Raw genomic sequence first — 22,079 nt, 5'->3', positions numbered from 1 at the left:
CGGAGTATGCCACCATGCCCAGCTAATTTTTTTGTATTTTTAGTAGAGATGGGGTTTCACCATGTTAGCCAGCATGGTCTCGATCTCTTGACCTCGTGATCTGCCCACCTCGGCCTCTCAAAGTGCTGGGATTACAGGCGTGAGCCACCACACCTGGCCGATATACGTTTCTTTTTTTTTTTTTTTTGGTTTGTTTGTTTGTTTGTTTTTGAGACAGAGTCCGGCTCTGTCACCCAGGCTGGAGTGCAGTGGTGCGATCTCGGATCACTGCAAGCTCCACCACCCAGGTTCATGCCATTCTCCTGCCTCAGCCTGCCAAGTAGCTGGGACTACAGGTGCCCACCACCATGCCCGGCTAATTTTTTTGTATTTTTAGTAGAGACGGGGTTTCACTGTGTTAGCCAGGATGGTCTCGATCTCCTGACCTCATGATTGCCCGCCCTGGCCTCCCAAAGTGCTGGGATTACAGGCGTGAGCTACCACGCCCGGCCCAATACATGTTATCTTAAGTGTTCTTACCAAAACACACACACACACACACACGTGCGCATGAACACAAGCAGGCCAAGCACAGTGGCTCATGCCTGTAATCCCAGCACTTTGGGAGGCCATGGCAGGAGGATCACTTGAGTCTGGGATATTGAGACCAGCCTGGGCAACATAGTACGACCTCAAGTTTACAAAAGACAAAAAAAAAAAAATGAGTAGGGCATGATGGCACATGCAGTGAGCTGAGATCGCACCACTGCACTGCAGCCTGGGGAGTGAGACCCTGTTTCAAAAAAAAAAAAAAAAAGAAGAAGAGATTCCAAGATGGCTGAATAGGAACAGCTCCAGTCTCCAGCTCCCAGCGTGAGCGACACAGAAGACGGGTGATTTCTGCATTTCCAACTGAGGTACTGGGTTCATCTCACTGGGGCGTGTCAGACAGTGGGTGCAGGACAGTGGGTGCAGCCCACCAAGCAAGAGCCGAAGCAGGGCGAGGCATCGCCTCACCTGGGAAGTGCAAAGGGTAAGGGAATTTCCTTTCATAGTCAAGGGAAACCGTGACACACAGCACCAGGAAAATGGGGTCACTCCCACCCTAATACTATGCTTTTCCAACAGTCTTAGCAAAGGGCACACCAGGTGATTATATCCTGCACCTGGCTCGGAGGGTCCCACGCACACTGGGCCTCCCTCATTGCTAGCACAACATTCTGAGATCTAACTGCAAGGTGACAGCGAGGCTGGGGGAGGGGCGCCTGCCATTGCTGAGGCTTGAGTAGGTAAATAAAGCGGCTGGTCCAGGTAAGCTGGAGCTGGGTGGAGCCCACCAAAGTTCAAGGAGGCCTGCCTGCCTCTGCAGACTCCACCTCTAAGGACGTGGCATACGCAAACAAAAGGCAGCAGAAACCTCTGCAGATTTAAATGTCCCTGTCTGACAGCTTTGAAGAGAGTAGTGGTTCTCCTAGCATGGAGTTTGAGATCCGAGAATGGACAGACTGCCTCCTCAAGTGGGTCTCTGACCCCCAAGTAGCCTAACTGGGAGGCACCCCCTAGTAGGGGCAGACTGACACCTCACACAGCCGGGTACCCCTCTGAGACAAAGCTTCCAGAGAAACGATCACACAGAAACATTTGCTATTCAGCAATATTCACTATTCTGCAGCCTCTGCTGCTGATACCCAGACAAACAGGGTCTGGAGTGGACCTCCAGCGAACTCCAACAGACCTGCAGCTGAGGGTCCTGACTGTTAAAAGGAAAACAAACAAACAGAAAGGACATCCACACCAAAACCCCATCTGTACATCACCATCATCAAAGACTAAAGGTGGATAAAACCACAAAGATGGGGAAAAAACAGCAGAAAAGCTGAAAATTCTAAAAGTCAGAGCGCCTCTCCCCCTCCAAAGGAACACAGCTCCTCGCCAGCAACGGAACAAAGCTGGACGGAGAATGACTTTGACGAGTTGAGAGAAGGCTTCAGACGATCAAACTTCTCCGAGCTAAAGGAGGAAGTTTGAATCCATCGCAAAGAAGACAAAAACCTTGAAAAAAGATGAGACGAATGGCTAACTAGAATAAGCAATGTAGAGAAGTCCTTAAATGACCTGATAGAGCTGAAAACCATGGCACAAGAACTACGTGACAAATGCACAAGCTTCAGTAACCGATTCAATCAACTGGAAGAAAGGCTATCAGTAATTGAAGATCAAATGAATGAAATGAAGCGAGAAGAGAAGTTTAGAGAAAAAAGAGTAAAAAGAAATGAACAAAGCCTCCAAGAAATATGGGACTATGTGAAAAGACCAAATCTACATCTGATTAGTGTACCTGAAAGTGACGGGGAGAATGGAACCAAGCTGGAAAACACTCTGCAGGATATTATCCAGGAGAACTTTCCCAATCTAGCAAGGCAGGCCAACATTCAAATTCAGAAAATACAGAGAACGCCACAAAGATACTCCTCAAGAAGAGCAACTCCAAGACACATAATTGTCAGATTCACCAAAGCTGAAATGAAGGAAAAAATGTTACGGGCAGCCAGAGAGAATGGTCAGGTTACACACAAAGGGAAGCCCATCAGACTAATGGCAGTTCTCTCAGCAGAAACTCTACAAGCCAGAAGAGAGTGGGGGCCAATATTCAACATTCTTAAAGAAAAGAATTTTCAACCCAGAATTTCATATCCAGCCAAACTAAGTTTCATAAGTGAAGGAGAAATAAAATCCTTTACAGACAAGCAAATGTTGAGAGATTCTGTCACCACCAGGCCTGCCCTACAAGAAATCCTGAAGGAAGCATTAAACACGGAAAGGAACAACAGGTACCAGCCATTGCAAAAACATGCCAAAATGTAACGACCATAGATGCTAGGAAGAAACTGCATCAACTAACGAGCAAAATAACCAGCTAACATCATAATGACAGGATCAAATTCACACATAACAATATTAACCTTAAATGTAAATGGGCTAAATGCTCCCATTAAAAGACACAGACTGACAAATTGGATAAAGACTCAAGACCCATCAGTGTGCTGTATTCAGGAGACCCATCTCACACACAGAGACACATATAGGCTCAAAATAAAGGGATGGAGGAAGATCTACCAAGCAAATTGAAAACAAAAAAAAAGGCAGGGGTTGCAATTCTAGTCTCTGATAAAACAGACTTTAAACCAACAAAGATCAAAAGAGACAAAGAAGGCCATTACATAATGGTAAAGGGATCAATTCAACAAGAAAAGCTAACTATCCTAAATACATATGCACCCAATACAGGAGCACCCAGATTCATAAAGCAAGTCCTTAGAGACTTACAAAGAGAATTAGACTCTCACACAATAATATTGGGAGACTTTAACACCCCACTGTCAACATTAGACAGATCAACGAGACAGAAAGTTAACAAGGATATCCAGGAACTGAACTCAGCTCTGCACCAAGTAGACCTAATAGACATCTACAGAACGCTCCATCCCAAATCAATAGAATATACATTCCTCTCAGCACATCGCACTTATTCCAAAATTGACCACATAGTTTGAAGTAAAGCACTCCTCAGCAAATGTAAAAGAACAGAAATTATAACAAACTGTCTCTCAGACCACAGCGCAATCAAACTAGAACTCAGGATTAAGAAACCCACTCAAAACTGCTCAACTACATGGAAACTGAACAACCTACTAATGAATGACTACTGAGTACATAACGACATGAAGGCAGAAATAAAGATGTTCTTTGAAACCAATGAGAACACAGACACAATAAAGATACAAACAACACATTTAAAGCAGTGTGTAGAAGGAAATTTATAGCACTAAATGCCCACAAGAGAAAGCAGGAAAGATCCAAAATTGACACCCTAACATCACAATTAAAAGAACTAGAGAAGCAAGAGCAAACACATTCAAAAGCTAGCAGAAGGCAAGAAATAACTAAGATCAGAGCAGAACTGAAGGAGACAGAGACACAAAAAACCCTCTAAAAAAAATCAATGAATCCAGGAGCTGGTTTTTTGAAAAGATCAACAAAATTGATAGACCACTAGCAAGACTAATAAAGAAGAAAAGAGAGACGAATCAAATAGATGCAATAAAAAATGATAAAGGGGATATCAGCACCAACCCTTGAGAAATACAAATTACCATCAGATAATACTATAAACACCTCTACGCAAATAAACAAGAAAACCTAGAAGAAATGGACAAATTCCTGGACACATACACTCTCCCAAGACTAAACCAGGAAGAAGTTGAATCCCTGAATAGACCAATAACAGGCTCTGAAATTGAGGCAATAATTAATAGCCTACCAACCAAAAAAAGTCCAGGGCCAGACAGATTCACAGCCGAATTCTACCAGAGGTACAAGGAGGAGCTGGTACCATTCCTTCTGAAACTATTCCAATCAATGGAAAAAGAGGGAATCCTCCCTAACTCATTTTATGAGGCCAACATCATCCTGATACCAAAGTCTGGCAGAGACACAACAAATAAAGAGAAATTTAGACCAATATCCCTGATGAACATCGATGCAAAAATCCTCAACAAAATACTGGCAAACCGAATCCAGCAGTACATCAAAAAGCTTATCCACCATGATCAAGGGGGCTTCATCCCTGGGATGCAAGGCCGGTTCAACACAGGCAAATCAATAAATGTAATCCAGCATATAAACAGAACCAAAGACAAAAACTACATGATTATCTCAATAGATGCAGAAAAGGCCTTTGACAAAATTCAACAGCCCTTCATGCTAAAAACTCTCAATAAATTCGGTATTGATGGAATGTATCTCAAAATAATAAGAGCTATTTATGACAAACCCACAGCCAATATCATACTGAATGGGCAAAAACTGGAAGCATTCCCTTTGAAAACTGGCATAAGACAGAGATGCCCTCTCTCACCACTCCTATCCAACATAGTGTTGGAAGTTCTGGCCAGGGCAATCAGGCAGGAGAAAGAAAGAAAGGGTATTCAATTAGGAAAAAGAGGAAGTCAGCAGAGCGGTTTGGTCATTCATTGGGCTAGTGTCGGTTCTTTGCTCCGCGATTGCGGCTCTTCCTCGGGCAGCGGAAGCGGCGCAGCAGTCGGAGAAGTGACCTAAAACTTCGGCATTGGGTGAAAGAAAATGGCCTGAACTAAGCTCGTAAATCCACCAGTGGGAAAGTGCCCGGCAAACAGCTGGACACGAAAGCCGCCAGGAAAAGCGCCCCCTCTACCGGCAGGGTGAAGAAGCCTCATTGCTATAGGCCCAGGACCCTGGCGCTTCCAGAGATGCGTCCCTATCAGAAGTCGACCTAGCTGCTCATCCGGAAGCTGCCCTTCCAGAGGTTGGTGAGGGAGATCGCGCAGGATTTCAAAATCGACCTGAGGTTTCAGAGCCCGGCCATCCGTGCGCTGCAGGAGGCTAACAAAGCGTACCTGGTGGGTCTGTTCAAAGATACTAATCTGTGTGTCATCCACGCTAAGGGAGTCACCATCATGCCCAAAGACATCCAGTTGGCTCGCCGGATCTGGGGAGAGAGAGGTTAAGTGAAGGCAGTTTTTATGGCGTTTTGTAGTAAATTCTGTAAAATACTTTGGTTTAATTTGTGACTTTTTTTCTAAGAAATTGTTTATAATATGTTGCATTTGTACTTAAGTCATTCCATCTTTCACTCAGGATGAATGCGAAAAGTGACTGTTCACAGACCTCAGTGATGTGAGCACTGTTGCTCAGGAGTGACAAGTTGCTAATATGCAGAAGGGATAGGTGATATTTCTTGCTTCTCATGATGCATGTTTCTGTATGTTAATGACTTGTTGGGTAGCTATTAAGGTATTAGAATTGATAAATGTGTACAGGGTCCTTTTCAATAAAACTGGTTATGACTTGAAAAAAAAAAAGGAAAAACAGGAAGTTAAAGTGTCCCTGTTTGCAGATGACATGATTGTATATTTAGAAAATCCCATCATCTCAGCCCAAAATCTCCTTAAGCTGATAAGCAACTTCAGCAAAGTCTCAGGATACAAAATCAACATGCAAAAATCACAAGCATTCTTATATACCAGTAACAGACAAACAGAGAGCCAAATAATGAGTGAACTCCCATTCACAATTGCTTCAAAGAGAATAAAATACCTAGGAATCCAACTTACAAGGGATGTGAAGGATCTCTTCAAGGAGAACTACAAACCACTGCTCAGTGAAATAAAAGAGGACACAAACAAATGGAAGAATATTCCACGCTCATGGATAGGAAGAATCAATATCGTGAAAACGGCCATACTCCCCAAGGTAATTTATAGATTCAATGCCATCCCCATTAAGCTACCAATGACTTTCTTCACAGAATTGGAAAAATCTACTTTAAAGTTCATATGGAACCAAAAAAGAGCTCGCATTGCCAAGACAATCCTAAGCCAAAAGAACAAAGCTGGAGGCATCATGCTACCTGACTTCAAACTATACTACAAGGCTACAGTAACCAAAACAGCACAGTACTGGTACCAAAACAGACATACAGACCAATGGAAAAGAACAGAGCCCTCAGAAATAATACCACACATCTACAACCATCTGATCTTTGACAAACCTGACAAAAACAAGAAATGGGGAAAGGATTCCCTATTTAATAAATGGTGCTGGGAAAATTGGCTAGCCATATGTAGAAAGCGGAAACTGGATCCCTTCCTTATACGTTATACAAAAATTAATTCAAGATGGATTAGAGACTTAAATGTTAGACCTAAAACCATAAAAACCCTAGAAGAAAACCTAGGCAATACCATTCAGGACATACGCATGGGCAAGGACTTCATGTCTAAAACACCAAAAGCAATGGCAACAAAAGCCAAAATTGACAAATGGGATCTAATTAAACTAAAGAGCTTCTGCATGGCAAAAGAAACTACCATCAGAGTGAACAGGCAACCTACAGAATGGCAGAAAATGTTTGCAATCTACTCATCTGACAAAGGGCTAATATCCAGAACCTACAAAGAACTCAAACAAATTTACAAGAAAAAAACAAACAACCCCATCAAAAAGTGGGCAAAGGATATGAACAGACACTTCTCAAAAGAAGACATTTATGCAGCCAACAGACACATGAAAAAATGCTCTCATCACTCGCCATCAGAGAAATGCAAATCAAAACCACAATGAGATACCATCTCACATCAGTTAGAATGGTGATCATTAAAAAGTCAGGAAACAACAGGTGCTGGAGAAGATGTGGAGAAATAGGAACAGTCTTACACCGTTGGTGGGACTGTAAACTCAACCATTGTGGAAGACAGTGTGGTGATTCCTCAAGGATCTAGAAATAGAAATACCATTTGACCCAGTCATCCCATTACTGGGATATACCCAAAGGATTGTCAATCATGCTGCTATAAAGACACATGCACACGTATGTTTATTGCAGCACTATCCACAATACAAAGACTTAGAACCAACCCAAATGTCCATCAATGACAGACTGGATTAAGAAAATGTGGCATATATACACCATGGAATACTATGCAGCCATTAAAAAGGATGAATTCATGTCCTTTGTAGGGACATGGATGCAGCTGGAAACCATCATTCTCAGCAAACTATCACAAGAACAGAAAACCAAATACCGCATGTTCTCACTCATAGGTGGGAACTGAACAATGAGAACACTTGGACACAGCAAGGGAAACATCACACACGGGGGCCTGTTGTGGGGTGGGAGTACGGGGGAGGGATAGCATTAGGAGATATACCTAATGTAAATGACGAGTTAATGGGTGCAGCACACCAACATGGCACATGTATACATATGTAACAAACCTGCACGTTATGCACATGTACCCTAGAACTTAAAATATAATAAAAAAACAAAAATTAAAAAAAAAGAACGCAAGCAATTTTTTGGAGGTAATGGGTAAGTTTAGCATTGTGGTTGTGGAGATGGTCTCATGGGTGTATGCACATGTTCAAACTCGCCAAGATGTATACTCCTCAAGACATATAAATCAAATGTGTGCTATTTTTTGTGTATCAATTATAACTCAATAAAGCTAAAAAAAAAAAATGAAGAAGGAAGAAGGGTATAAAAGGCTCCTGAGACCAAAGCACTTGAGAACTGCTGATACAGGACATCCATTTCTGCCTCCTGGTTTTTAGGCCCAGTTTCCAACACACCTTCCCCTCCCATGCTTCTCCACAGAATACAGAATTATAAAATCCTAAAAACAAAATCAAAATCAAAACTGAAGAAGAGATAAGACAGAAAGCACAGTGAGCTAGAGAGAGAATAATACCCCCTCTTTCTTTTCAAAATAATTTTCCCTTAAGGGAAGGGCCTGCTAAGTAGTCCCGCCAGAACAGGCTGGTTTCATCTACAACCCCTCCCTGCTGCTACATGTGGCAAAAGAAAGATGGGGGGCGAGGGCCTAAGCAGGAGTTCAGGTGTCTTGTCTTCTTCACATTCTGAATCTGATGTGCTACAACAGCCAATTAGGCAAGGCAGGTGGGGACATTTTTTATTAGTCACGATTTGCAGGGGAGAGAAGAGAGGTCTATGCCTTGCTTATTACTAGTAAATAAAAGACAGGGCTGAGAGCAGGGCAACCTCCTGGCTGTAGTCCAGGGTTCCCCCCATTAGGCACTCTCTCTCTGCAGTAGACGCCTCTCTGAAGATGCCTCTCTTCTCCACTCAGGCCTAGAGGTCCACCATTAAAAGATGCATTGTTGGCCGGGCATGGTGGCGCACTCCTGTGATCTCAGCTACTTGGGAGGCTGAGACACAAGAATCACTTGAACCCCAAGAGGCAGAGGTTGCAGTGAGCCAAGACTGCAGCACTGTACTCCAGCCTGGGCAACAGAGAAGATTCTGTTTCAAAAAAAAAAAAAAATGCATGGTTGTACTTGCTAATAAAGTATTTTCTTGCATCTATAAACCATGTAGATTTCTTTTTTAAAAGTCCTTTTTTCTATTACTTTGGGTTGTTGATCTTTTCGTAATAGTTTGGAAGAGAAAGTGACTCATTGTATTACTTTTCCATTGCAAAATTAGTTTTTAAATAATTAGAAAGAAAAAGTTAATGAAATAGAAGACAAACAATAGAGATGACAAAACGGGTCCTTAAAGAAAAGACAGACCACTAGTAAAACAGATCATAAAAAAAGGCTGAGGCCAGGCACAGTAGCTCACACCTGTAATCCTAGCACTTTGGGAGGCGAAGACAGGAGGACTGCTTGAGGCCAAGAGTTCAAGACCAACCTGGCCAACATAGCAAAACCCTGTCACTATTAAAAAAAAAAAAAAAAAAAAAGACTGAAATATTAAATAATATTGGGATGAAAAATGGAAGATAAAATCGAGCTTTAAAATATAGTAAGACTATGCAAAATTTATTCCAATAATTTTAAAACTTTTTTAAGAAAAAAATAAAAATTACCAAAATTGACTGGAAGAGAAGAAGTAGTAATATAGTTTGGGTAATACTTAATAACGGCAGCAGAAGTGATATGCTAAGATCTCCTCATAAAGTGCAAACCCGTCAAGGCAGTCAGTAATAGTAAGTCGTTCATCAGTTGCAGTCTTCTGTGACAAAAGAGATGGGTCTTTCGAGCCTGGGACTATCAGTCTGGTTTGGAAGGAAAGGAGATGCTGAGAGAACAGAGAGGGGCTGGTACTGCCCCGTGGAGTCAGATTACTCCAGGGCTGGGTCAGGATACCAAGAAATCTCCTACTTGCCTCCCCAAGGGGCAGCACCCCTGTCAATCTGGCTCAGCCCCAAGGTTGCCCTGCCCACAATCCCCTCCTCACTAACCCTCTTCCTCCTTCCCTCCTCTCCTCACTTCTTCTCCCTCTTTCTCAACCCTCTTCTTTCCTTTCCCTGCCTCCTCTTACCTCCCCTGTTTTCTGTTGGAAGACAGCTGTAGCTCCAGGTGTGACTGGTGTCATTGGGTGCCACACCACTTCTCCCCACATCTCACCCCCTCCCTACCCCAGACAGAGGAGTTGCAGCAAATAGGTGGAGTTCTAAGGCCCAACCCTCAGCCTGTCTTGGCCCACTCCCCAAACTCATTCCTAAGGCTGATCTCATGGACACAGAAGAGGTCTAGGAAGGGAAGGGTATGCAGTAAGGGGTGACTGATGTCATAGCTCTGAGCCCTGGTACTAGAGTTAATGCAAAAGATCCACCTTTTGAACCCTGCACTGTCTGTAGCTCAAATATATGTCCCACATATATAAACACTATTGTGTCTCAAATTTGTCAATGTGATTGGATGTACAAAAATTAAATATACTTAAATTTGTCATTCTTTTCATACCAGCTTATAACCACTTGTATTATCTCAACAGACACTAGACACTAGAAGCACCACCATTATAACACACATACATGCATGCAAATATGCGTGTTGGGGATTAGAAATGCATTAAATATTTTAATGACAGAAAGAGTGATCTCCTTCAGGAAAAGCATGGAGCAGGACATGGTGGCTCATGCTTGTAGTTCCAGCTACTCAGGAGGCTTAGGCAGGAGAGCCACTTGATCTCAGGAGTTCAAGGCCAGCCTGAGCAACACAGCAAGACTCCATCTCCAAAGGAAAAAAAGAGAAAAGAAAGAGGAGGAGGAGGAAGAGGGAGGAGGAGGAGAGAGGAGAGAGGAGGAGAGAAAAGAAAAGGATGGAGATGACCAGTGTACCCAACATTGCTGTGGTCGAGTTCTCATGTCTCCTTATGGTCCTATCCATGGGGTGGGAGGAAAGGAGGCCACAACAGAGTTGGGTTTATGTAGAAAGGATTCCTTTGTGGACTGTGCCAATGATTTACTCCTGGACTGATGCTATCCCTTAGCAGCCCCTCAGGCAGATGCTTTGGTAAACCATCTACCTTGCTCAAAGCCTGGAAGGTGGGATGAGATTTGGAGAGCAGATACTCTCTATGAACTCCAGCTTCTGCTGACACAAATGGTCTGGAGTAGTCTGACTATCCAGATACACAGAAACTGATGCTGCAATGGCTGTGACCATACCAAAGGCCAGGACACTTGACCAGGCACGTCCAAGTGCATTAATTGACACAATGGGTTGAAAGAATTAAAATATGGACCATACCAGAAGTTTGTGCTCCTTACCAAAGTCAGCCTCTGGTGAGAATACGGATTGGAATCCAGCATCAGAGAACTAAAAACCTATAAGGATGAGAAAGAGATGCCACATTATGGGCACTTCCCAGTCTTCCTCTAAGATACAGAACAAGAGCCAGGCACAGTGGCTCATGACTATAATCCCAGCACGTGGGGAGGCCAAGGTGGGTGGATTACCTGAAGTCAGGAGTTCAAGACCAGCCTGACTAACATGGTGAACAACCCTGTCTCCACTAAAAATACAAAAATTAGGTATGATGGCACATGTCTGTAATCCCAGCTACTTGGGAGGCTGAGGCAGGAGAATCGCTTGAACCCAGGAAGCGTAGGTTGCAGTGAGCCGAGATAGCACCACTGCACTCCAGCCTGCGCAACAAGAGTGAAACTCTGTCTCAAAAAATATATATTATATATATATATGGAACAAGAAAAGGATACTCACTTTCACTACCTTTATTTAACATAGACCTGGAAGTCCTAGCCAGAGCGATCAGAAAAAAAGAAAGAAAGGGCATCCAGATTGGAAAGGAAGAAGTCAAATTATCCTTGTTTGCAGACAACCTAAAAACCTAAAGACTCCACCAAAAAACTGTTAGGAGTCAATAAACAAATTCAGTAAAGTTGCAGGATACAAAATCAACATACAAAAATCAGTAGCACTTCTGTACAACAGCAAAGAATCACAAAAAGAAATTGAGAAAGGAATTCCACTGACAATAGTGAAAAAAAAAAAACTTAGGTACAAATTTAACCAAAGTAAAAAATCTCTACAATAAAAACTATAAAACAAGATGAAAGAAATTTAAGAGGATACAAAAAATGAAAAGATATCTCATGCTCATAGATTGGAAAAATTTATACTGTTAAAATGCCCGTATTACCCAAAGCAATCTACAGATTCAATGCAATCTCTATCAAAATACCAATGACATTCTTCACAGAAATCGAAAAAACAACCCTAACATTCCTAGGGAACCACAAAAGACCCCAAATAGTCAAAGCAATCCCGAGCAAAAAGAACAAAACTAGAGGCATCGCACTATCTGACTTCAAAACATACTACAAAGCTATAGCAGGCTGGGAGTAGAGGCTCACTCCTATAATCCCAGCACTTTGGGAGGCTGAGGCAGGAGGACTGCTTGCATCCAGGATTTTGAGACCAGCTGGAAAACACAGTGAGATCCTGTCTCTACAAAAAATTTAAAAATTAAAAAATTAGCTGGGCGTGATGATGTACACCTGTAGTCCCAGCTACTCAGGAGGCTGAGGTGGGAGGACCACTTGAGCCTGGGAGGTCCAGGCTGCCGTAAGCCAAGATCGTGCCACTGCACTCAGCCTGGGCGACAGAGCAAGACCCTATCTCTCAAAACAAGCGGGGGTGGAGCAGGATGTAAATTAGTACAGCCACTGTGGAAAGTAATATGAAAGTTCCTCAAAAAACTAAAAATATATCTACCATATGATCCAGTAATCCTACTGCTAGGTATAATACATATAAAAGAAAGGAAATCAGTATATTGAAGAGATATCTGCACTCCCATGTTTTACTGCAGCAGCAGTCACAATAGCCAAGATGTGGAATCAACCTAAGAGTTTATCAACAGAAGAATGTATTAAAATGTAGTATATATACAAATACAGTCATAAAAAAGGATGAAATTCTGTCATTCGCAGTAACATGGATAAAACCAAAGCCATTATGTTAATTGAAATAAGCCAAGCACAAAAAAGGTGATTTCATGGAAGTAGAGAGTAGAATGGTGGTTACTACAGGCCGGGAAGGGTGGGAGAGAGACTGAAGAGAGGTTGGTTAATGGTTACAAAAATACAGTTAGATAAAAGGAGTAAGTTCTAGTATTCAATAGCACACAAGGGTGACTATAGTTAATAATTTGTTATATGTTTCTAAATAACTAGAAAATTTAGCATGTTACCAACACAAAGGAATGACAAGTGTTTGAGGTGATGGATATGCTAATTAACCTGATTTGGTCATTGTACATTGTATGTATCAGAATATCACATGTACCCCCATAAGTATGTTCAATTATTATGTATCCAAAAAAACCCTACAGGATAAGAAAGAGGTGCCACATCATGGGCACTTCCCAGTCCAGGGTACTGTGATTAAAGCTCCCCAAGGAAGGTCCTCAGATCCTCCAACGTATCTAGTGAAAAGATGCCTAAAACCCATAATTAGAACTCTCGCTTCCTTTCACTGCAATTCTACTAGGTTGGGTCGCACTGGGGGAGGCTGGGTGGAGCTAGAACCAGTATTATTCTGAGCTGTTGGCACTCTTTTCCACTCCAGTACAGTTGAAGATACTGAGAACGGAGTGTGATGGGGTAGATGTGGAAATAGATGGAAGTAATGACGAGAAGACAACTTTCTAATATTAGCCACAACTGATTCATTTCAGGTCTCTCTCCCATGAACCCCACTGAACTTATTTGCGTTGACTCTTTGGAAATTAGTGAACACCTGCTTCAAAGTACTCACCTCTCCATGCCACCTGAGACCTAGGAAATAGGGTGCTTTCTGCATGGGCTCTCTGCCGGCTCAAGGGCTATAAATTATGAAGTGATTAACTCAAAACCTCCCTCTTTGGGTGCCTCTGGAGGTGACATAGTAGGAAGCCTGGTGCTGTAGTTTGAATGCATCCACCAAAGTTCACGTGTCTGAAACTTAATCCCCAACGCATCAGTGTTGAAAGGTAGGATCTTTAAGAGGTGATTAGGTCATGAGGGCTGTGCTCTCATAAATAGATTCATGTCATAGTCACAAGACTGGGTTCCTGATAAAAGGATAAATCTGGCCCCCTTCCTCCCTTGCGCATGTATACTTTCTTGCCCTTCTACATTCCACCATGGGATGATGCAACAAAAAATAGCCGGGTGTGGTGGCACAAGCCTGTAGTCCCAGCTACTCGGGAGGCTGAGGCAGGAGAATCGCTTGAACTCAGGAGGCGGAGGTTGCAGTGAGCCGAGATGGCGCCACCACACTCCAGTCTGGGAGACAGACAGACTCTGTCTCCAAAAAAATAAATAAAATAAATTCTCCTTCCCAAAATATCAACCCTGACACCTAAACTTCCACCACCACCAGAGAGGCCCTAAAGTTACTCAATGGGTCTCTGTTAAAATACAAATATCCCTCAACTCAGAGTAGGGGGTAGGGGACTGGTGTGATGTCATTCAACAGCAAACCCATTGTAACCCTGGAATTTCTATATCTGGGGCTGAGTGGCAGCAATCCAACAGGAAGAGGATTGGGGCAGGGAAGTGGGAGGTAATTATATTGAATATTTATTTGGAATAACTTTGGCCAAGGGACTGACAGAAATTTAGAATGCTAAAGACATATAAGCAACACCCTGACTACCATTCCAGCAAGAGAAACAAGCTGAGTGCAAAGACATTGGCAATAAAAAAATAGGAGTTCGGCCGGGCGCGGTGGCTCACACCTGTAATCCTAGCACTTTCGGAGGCCAAGGTGGGCAGATCACAAGGTCACGAGATTGAGACTATTCTGGTCAACATGGTGAAACCCCATCTCTACTAAAACACAAAAAATGAGCCAGGCGCGGTAGAGCACACCTGCAGTCCCAGCTACTCAGGAGGCTGAAGCAGGGGAATCACTTGAACCCAGGAGGCAGAAGCTGCAGTGAGCCAAGATGGTGCCACTGCACTCCAGCCTGGCAACAGAGCAAGACTCCGTCTCAAAAACAAAACAAAACAAAATAGGAGTCCTGGACTTAGTAGAGGACATCAAATTCAACTCCCTCCCCTACTTAGCCACTTTGCTTGTCAGAAGCAGGTAAGCACACCAAGGCTGAGCTAAGAAATATCCACAAGGGGTCTTGTGTCCTCAGAATTCTTATCAAGGACCCCTCTCCAGAGGAGGCTGAGGAGGGAGTGCAGGTCCTTGGGCCACAAATCATGGGAGAAGGGCACAGTGAATTGTCAGCTGTCTTACCCAGTCATAAGAAGCAATCTCACTGCCTCTTGTCACATGATCTTTTTCTCCTTCCTCCTCTGGTCTCTCCCTCTCCACCCTTCCCCTCCGTTTGCTCTGTTTTAAAGATTTGGTTAAAATAGATGCAAACTCTAGTCTTTTCTATTTTTAATACCTAGCCATTACATAATCCACACCGTAATTGCTGACTTGAAAAACTATTGGCAACAGTAGAAAATCCCCAGAGTTTTAAACAGGAAAAGGACTATTACAGCACAAAAGCCTTTGGTAGTTTTACTGACTAGTAAACCATTGGTAATCGCCACTTGCCAGTGGAAGTCACATGGGCCCTGGGAAATACTCCCCCATCTCAGGGAAAGCAGGCTAGGGGAAGGGATGAAATGCAGCCTCAGCTGGGAGGAGGAGGGTGCTAGTGGGGTGGTGTACTGAGCTCTGAGTGGGGCTCGAACAACAAGGGAGCTCCAGCCAAAAGTGCTGAGGGAGTGAGCTTCAGGTTGTCCTCAGGCCACCTTTAACTGCTTTTGTTTCTTGTTAGGAGTGAGTGAAGTCTCCAGAGGCCCAGTCCTTTCCCTCTCAGTTTCCCACCTTCCTACAGCCTCCAGCACATTCCTATAAGAGCCTGAGGGAGGGTGGACTACTCCAGTTAAATAGGTGATTTTATAAAGACACAGAAGCAGGGAAGGCTGCCTGTTTGTCACAAAGACCTGACCCACTCCTCTGCAAGGCTTTCCAGACATTAGGCCAGAACCACACTATTTAATTCAATAAAATGATCCAATGAAAGTTTAAGAACCAGTGGTTTGGTTTACAACCAAGAAGTTAATTATCTAATTGAGACAAATTCTCTGTATATGTGTATGTGTTGGGAGTGTGGACAGTGTATTAGATGCAGAGGGGACAGAGACTACTCTAATTTTGCCACTTCTGCCACAATCCTAACCCCAATCAAGGAGGATCCGAGTAACCACATGGCCATTCATTCAATAAACGTATGCTGAATGCCACATACCAGACTAGGTGCAGGGGATGCAACACTGAGCAAAATCACTGCCCTGCTAGAACTGCTAGGTCAGTGAAGGAGAGAGACATTAATCAAAATTATTACATAAACACACCATTACAATCATAATGAAGGGTTATGAGGAGAAGGTACAGGGCACTAGGAGCATTTAGAATGGGGGTACCGGATTGGGTCTGAGGGTTCCTAGATTATCCTAAGGACTTCAGGGTTCTTTTAAATCAGTACCCCTTCTTCTTCCCCTCACCCTCCTCCTTCCTTGCTTCCTGTAGTTAATATTTACTGGTTTTTTTCTACAAGGAGGATAATAGCAGGTTCTTCACATGCATGATCTCATGTGATTCTCATGACAAACTTACAATTCAGCACTTTAAGACAAAAGATCTGTTGAAAAAGGCTGATCCACATTTTGTAAGGAGAACTATATAAAATTTATGGCACTGATTAGTTAAAACTCTTTTGGCTGCAAGTGGCAAAATTCCAAATCAAATTTTCAAAAGGAGGGGTAAAAAAAGGGAAAACCTGGGCCCATGTAAATGAAATGTCCAGGGTTAGACTAGCTTAAGACACAGTTAGATCCAGGTGCTCCAAAGATGTCATGTGGCCTTCATCTCGCTCCATCTCACAGCTCAGCTTTCATCTATGTTGGTTTCATTCTTAGCAGCGTTCCCCTCGGGGTGGCAAGATGGCCCCCGGCAGCATGAGGCTTACATTTTACAGGCTTGGGAACCCAGCTGGAAAAGAAATGAGTTCACTTTCTTAATAGTTCCAACCAAAATCCAGAGTCATGATTGGCCTGGATTTGGAACCATGCCCATGTCAACTGCTATTCTCTGACTGCAGTCATGTGTCCTCCAAGGGATTTATCCCACCAGAATCTGGTCTGAGAGTGGGGAAGGACGTGGTCCCCCAAAGGAAAATTAAAGTGTTCTTACCTAAGAATGAAGACTGCACGCTGGGCAGTCAAAGCCCACTGGTCTCTATTGTCCTCAAAGTTTGGAATTATAGTGAATGTTAAGACTATAAGATAGATTCCTCTATCAACCAGGTTCTCCTCCCTAAGGAATGAGCAAGAGTATTTTGTTCGGTGTGGCACTAGCTGCATTCACTCTGGTCCTCCCTCAGCTGCTCAGACACCTTGGCTTAGGATAGTGATTGGAGTTAATATTTGCTTAAGACCAAGTGTGGTGGCTCACAATTATAATCTCAGCATTTTGGGAGGCTAACATGGGAGGACTGCTTGAGCACCAGAAGTTCAAGATCAGCCAAAGCAACCTGGCGAGACTTGGTCTCTACAAAAAAAAAATTTGGGCATGGTGGTGTGCACCTGTAGTCCCAGCCACTCAAGAGGCTGAGGCAGGAGGATTGCCTGAGCCCAGGAGGTCAAGCCTACAGTGAGCCATGATTGCACTACTGCACTTCAGCCTGGGTGACAGAGTGAGATCCTATCTCAAAAAAATTTATTTTGCTTAGGTCCTTGCTCAGAGCAGTCTTCAAGTTCCAAGACTTTGTGTAAGACTTTGCCCAACCTCTTTACCCCTAATGATATATCCTTCTCAGCAATGGTGTGGCTGAGGAGACTGAAGCTCTCTCTTTTAACTAGCATCCTCAGGTTCTGTGTAACTCATAAGGTGGGAAGAGTATAACAAAGTCCTTTGTTGGGAAGTTTGCTGTTCCTCTTTGGAGTCTGAATAGAGAGACGAATAACATGATGGTTCCTGAAGCATCAACAGGATCTTGGGGACCACTGTTAAACACTGTATGAGTTACACAGCACTACAGCAATCAGATGTCAGCTACAACCACCCTATCCTTGGGCATGTTTTAAAAACTCCCTGAACCTCCCTAACCCAAGTTCTATGAGAAGTCCAATGGCCTTCCCAGAATTTCTGCAAATCAGGAGCTAATGCTCTTCATAGTCTCTTTGGCTCTGACTCCATTTCTTGCTGGACTTCTTATCTCACTTCCTGAGGTGGATCTCTTCCTCTGCTCTAAGCTGTTCCAGATATAGGACTCAGTCCCCCTTTTCCATGCTTTATCAAACAGAAAAAAACAAAAACAAAAAACAAACAAAAAAAACACATATATGCACTCACTCAACACACTGTATGCCCATCAGACTTTCCTGAAGGTATGAAAAGACTGAGGGGTTATTACCACACTGCTTGGCCCCTTTATCCTCTTCAAATGCTTCTCACATTGTGTTTGTGTACTGGGGCGGGAGAGAAATCCCCCTTATATTATTCAGAACAACTTAGCTCTCCACTCCCTTTTCTCTGACTTCCATTGACCCATAGCTGGAGCCACCCACAGTATGAACTATCCACTTCAGCTTCTACCCTTGATCAGCACCAAGGAACAAAAAGTTTTGAACTTTCACTCACCACTACCATTCTGTAGTGGTAAAGGGAATGGAATAATTTTTTCCCCTATGTATATGAATTAAGCCACCCCTCTTTAGGAAAAGAGCTGGCCACAGCCATTTTTTTGTTTTAAATAAGTTTCTATTATATCTCTCTATATAAACTCTCCAGCTCTAAGTAAAGCCTATGTAACAAGTCTGAAACAATTCCCATACACTCATTGACAGTCTTCTGACACTGAGGATGTGATTAAGGAAAGCAATGCTTCTGTTCCTAAGACACTGCCTATATTTTATTTTTTTGAGACGGAGTTTCGCTCTTGTTCCCAGGCTGGAGTGCAATGGCGTGATCTCAGCTCACTGCAACCCCTGCCTCCCGGATTCAAGCGATTCTCCAGCCTCCTGAGTAGCTAGGACTACAGGCGTGTGCCACCACACCCAGCTAATTTTTGTATTTTAGGCTGGTCTCAAACTCCTGACCTCAAGGGATCCGCCCGCCTCAGCCTCCTAAAGTGCTGGGATTATAAACGTGAGCCACGCGCCCAGCCAACGCTGTCTATCTTTAAAAGAGAAAAGACTTGCTGTCCCTGGGCCACCTTATGATAGAATCCCTGTTGCTTCTAGGCTGTAGCTTTGAAGCCTCAAATCCCAGTGAAATAGGCAGAACCAGAGCGAGCTTAAAGTACTCCATTCACCTAGGTTGATGAGGGTCTGAGACCAAGATTAAAACCAGCTGAGGGGCCTCTCCAAAAGAGAGGCAAGGACAAATGCAAGGGACAGGTTTCCTCCAATGATTGAGGCCAGCTCTAAGCCTTGCCTTCCTGGGTCACTCAGGTTTATCTTTCCTTTTGAAGAGGATGAAGCAAGCAAGGCCTCCTATGCAGAGGCCCCAACCCCTCCAACTGCATCAGAGGCAGGGGCAGAGAGGTTCTTGCATGGCTGTACATACCAAAAGTGAGCAAATTCCAGGAAAGAAGAATCCTGAACTTTGAATTCCATTATTCATCATATCAAAAAGTGCAACTGCAGACATCATGGCCCAGCAGCCTACTCAGGAATCCTTTTAGGCTAGGCACAGTGGCTTATGCCTGTAAACCCAGTTCTCTGGGAGGCTGAGGCAGGAGGACTGCTCGAGCTCAGGAGCTGGGAGACCAATCTGAGCAACACGGTGAGACCTCGTCTATATAAAAGATTTTAAAATTAGCTTAGTTGGGCATGGTGTTGTGCACTTGGAATTCCAGCTACTCTGGAGGCTGAGGCAAGAGGATCACAAGAGCCTGGGAGGTTGAGGCTGCAGTGAGCCATGAGCATACCACTGCAATCCAGTCTGGGCAAGAGAACAAGAAAGACTTTGTCTCAAAAACATAAAAATAAAAATGAAAATAAAAATTAAGATTTTTAAAAAAGGAATCCTTTTAGTCCCTGGGAACAGAAGGGTAGTGAGAGTTCTCTAAATCTTTTCCAAGGGCTAGAATTTATAATACCAGATTAAACTAAAAAAGAAAGAAGGAAGGTGAGGATGCAAGGATGGGGAATAAGTCTTTTTTCTTACATTAAAAAAAAGCAAAGGTTAACATTTCATTCATTAAGATCATAATTAGAAAAACACAGCCTTGTCCAGGTGCAGTGGCTCACACCTGTAATCCCAGCACTTTGGGAGGCAGAGGTGGATGGATCACCTGAGGAGTTCCAAGACCAGTGTGGCCAACATGGCAAAACTCCGTCTCTACCAAAAATACAAAAAATCAGCTGGGGGTGGTTGTGGGTGCCTGTAATCTCAGCTACTTGGGAGGCTGAGGCGGGAGAATTGCTTGAACCTGGGATGCAGAGGTTGTAGTGAGCCGAGATTGCGCCATTGCACTCCAGCCTGGGTGACAGAGTAAGACTGTCTCAAAAAAAGAAAGAACACAGCCTTAAATTTTAACCTAAAAGCACCCACAAATAAAATTTAAAACAGGGGCCAGGCACGGTGGCTAACACCTGTAATCCCAGCACTTTGGGAGGCTGAGGCGGGAGGATCACTTGAGGTCAAGAGTTTGAGACCAGCCTGGCCAACATGGTGAAACCCCAACTCTACTAAAAATATAAAATTAGCCAGGCGTAGTGGCAGGCACCTGTAATCCCAGCTACTCGGGAAGCTGAGGCAGGAGAATCACTTGAACCCGGGAGGCGGAGCTTGCAGTGAGCTGAGATTGCACCATTGCACTCCACCTAGGCGACAAGAGCAAAACTCCATCTCAAAAAAAGAAAAAACAAAAAAAAAGCTAAAATGTAAAACAGGTTATATGCTTTTGCTACTTTTTTTTTTTTTTTTTTTTTTTTGAGACAGGGTCTGGCTCTGTTGCCCAGGCTGGAGTGCAGTCATATGATCTCAGCTCACTGCAACCTCTGCCTCCTAAGATCAAGCTATCCTCCCACGTCAGTTGGCTCAGTAGTAGAGACATGGTCTCTACTGCCCAGGCTGGTCCTGAACTCCTGAGCTCCAAAGATCCACCCACCTCAGCCTCCCAAAGTGCTGGGATTACAGGGATAAGCCACTGTGCCCAGCCAATATACACATTCTAAATCAAATAATTATAAAATTTTTTAAAATAAATGGGTGCCAGACAAGATGGCTAATGTCTGTAACCTCAGCACTTTGGGATGCTGAGGCAGGAGAACTGATTGAGTTCAAGACCACCCTGAGCAACATAGTATGACCTCATCTCCACTAAAAATAAAAATAAATTAGCCAGGCATGATGATGTGAGCCTGCAGTCCCAGCTACTCAGAAAGCTGAGGCAGGAAGATCACTTGAGCCTGGGAGATCAAGGCTGCAGTGAGCTATGATTGAGCCACTGCACTCCAACCTGGGATACAGAGGACGACCCTGTCTCAATCAATCAATCAATCTATCCAGCAATGGGGACCATGAATGGTGGCTCATGCCTGTAATTCCAAATTGTGGGATTACACTTTGAGAGGCAGAGATAGGAGGATTGCTTGAAGCCAGTAGCTAGAGGCTGCAGTGTGCTATGCCGGCACTACCGTACTCTAGCCTGAATGAAAAAGCAAGATGTTGTCTCTAAAAAGAAATTTAAGCCAGGCACGGTGGCTCATGCCTATAATCCCAGCACGTTGGGAGCCAAGGCAGGTGGATCACTTGCGGTCAGGAGTTCAAGACCAGTCTGGCCAACATGGAGAAACCCCATCTCTACTAAAAATACAAAAATTAGCTGGGCTTGGTGGCACATGCATGTAGTTCTAGCTACTCAACAGGCTGAGGCTGGAGAATTGCTTGAACCCAGGAGGCAGAAGTTGAGCCAAGATCACACCATTGTACTCCAGGCTGGGCAACAGCAAGACTCCGTCTCAAAAAATAAAATTAAATTTAAAAATAAAAAATAAGGCTGGGCACGGTGGCTCACACCTGTAATCCCAGCACTTTGGGAGGCCGAGGCAGTTGGATCATGAGGTCAGGAGATCAAGACCATCCCTGGTTAACACGGTGAAACCCCGTCTCTATTAAAAAAATACAAAAAAAATTAGCTGGGCATGGCAGCGGGCGCCTGTAGTCCCAGCTACTCGGGAGGCTGAGGCAGGAGATGGCGTGAACCCGGGAAGCGGAGCTTGCAG

At 43.7% G+C, this 22,079-nt stretch overlaps 1 protein-coding gene across 17 annotated transcripts in view; it reads right to left on the bottom strand.

The window, feature by feature from the left end:
• LOC106993001 (uncharacterized) overlaps nucleotides 1-22,079 on the bottom strand; it is a 138,349-nt gene that overhangs the window by 54,770 nt on the left and 61,500 nt on the right. For 9 of the 17 annotated variants that reach the window (XR_013402727.1, XR_013402739.1, XR_013402741.1 and 6 more), the window contains one exon: nucleotides 5,415-5,506. The exons of 6 other annotated variants lie outside the window; for them this stretch is intronic. The gene's annotated coding sequence lies outside the window, so the exon portion shown is untranslated. Of the gene's footprint in view, nucleotides 1-5,414; nucleotides 5,507-11,096; nucleotides 11,154-22,079 lie in introns of all 17 variants that reach the window. 2 more of the 17 variants (XR_013402732.1, XR_013402736.1) reach the window with 2 other exon arrangements.

The sequence above is a fragment of the Macaca mulatta genome, chromosome 13, assembly GCF_049350105.2.
Source record: "Macaca mulatta isolate MMU2019108-1 chromosome 13, T2T-MMU8v2.0, whole genome shotgun sequence".
Taxonomy (NCBI): Eukaryota; Metazoa; Chordata; class Mammalia; order Primates; family Cercopithecidae; genus Macaca; species Macaca mulatta.
This window is presented reverse-complemented; position numbering and strand designations above follow the sequence as displayed.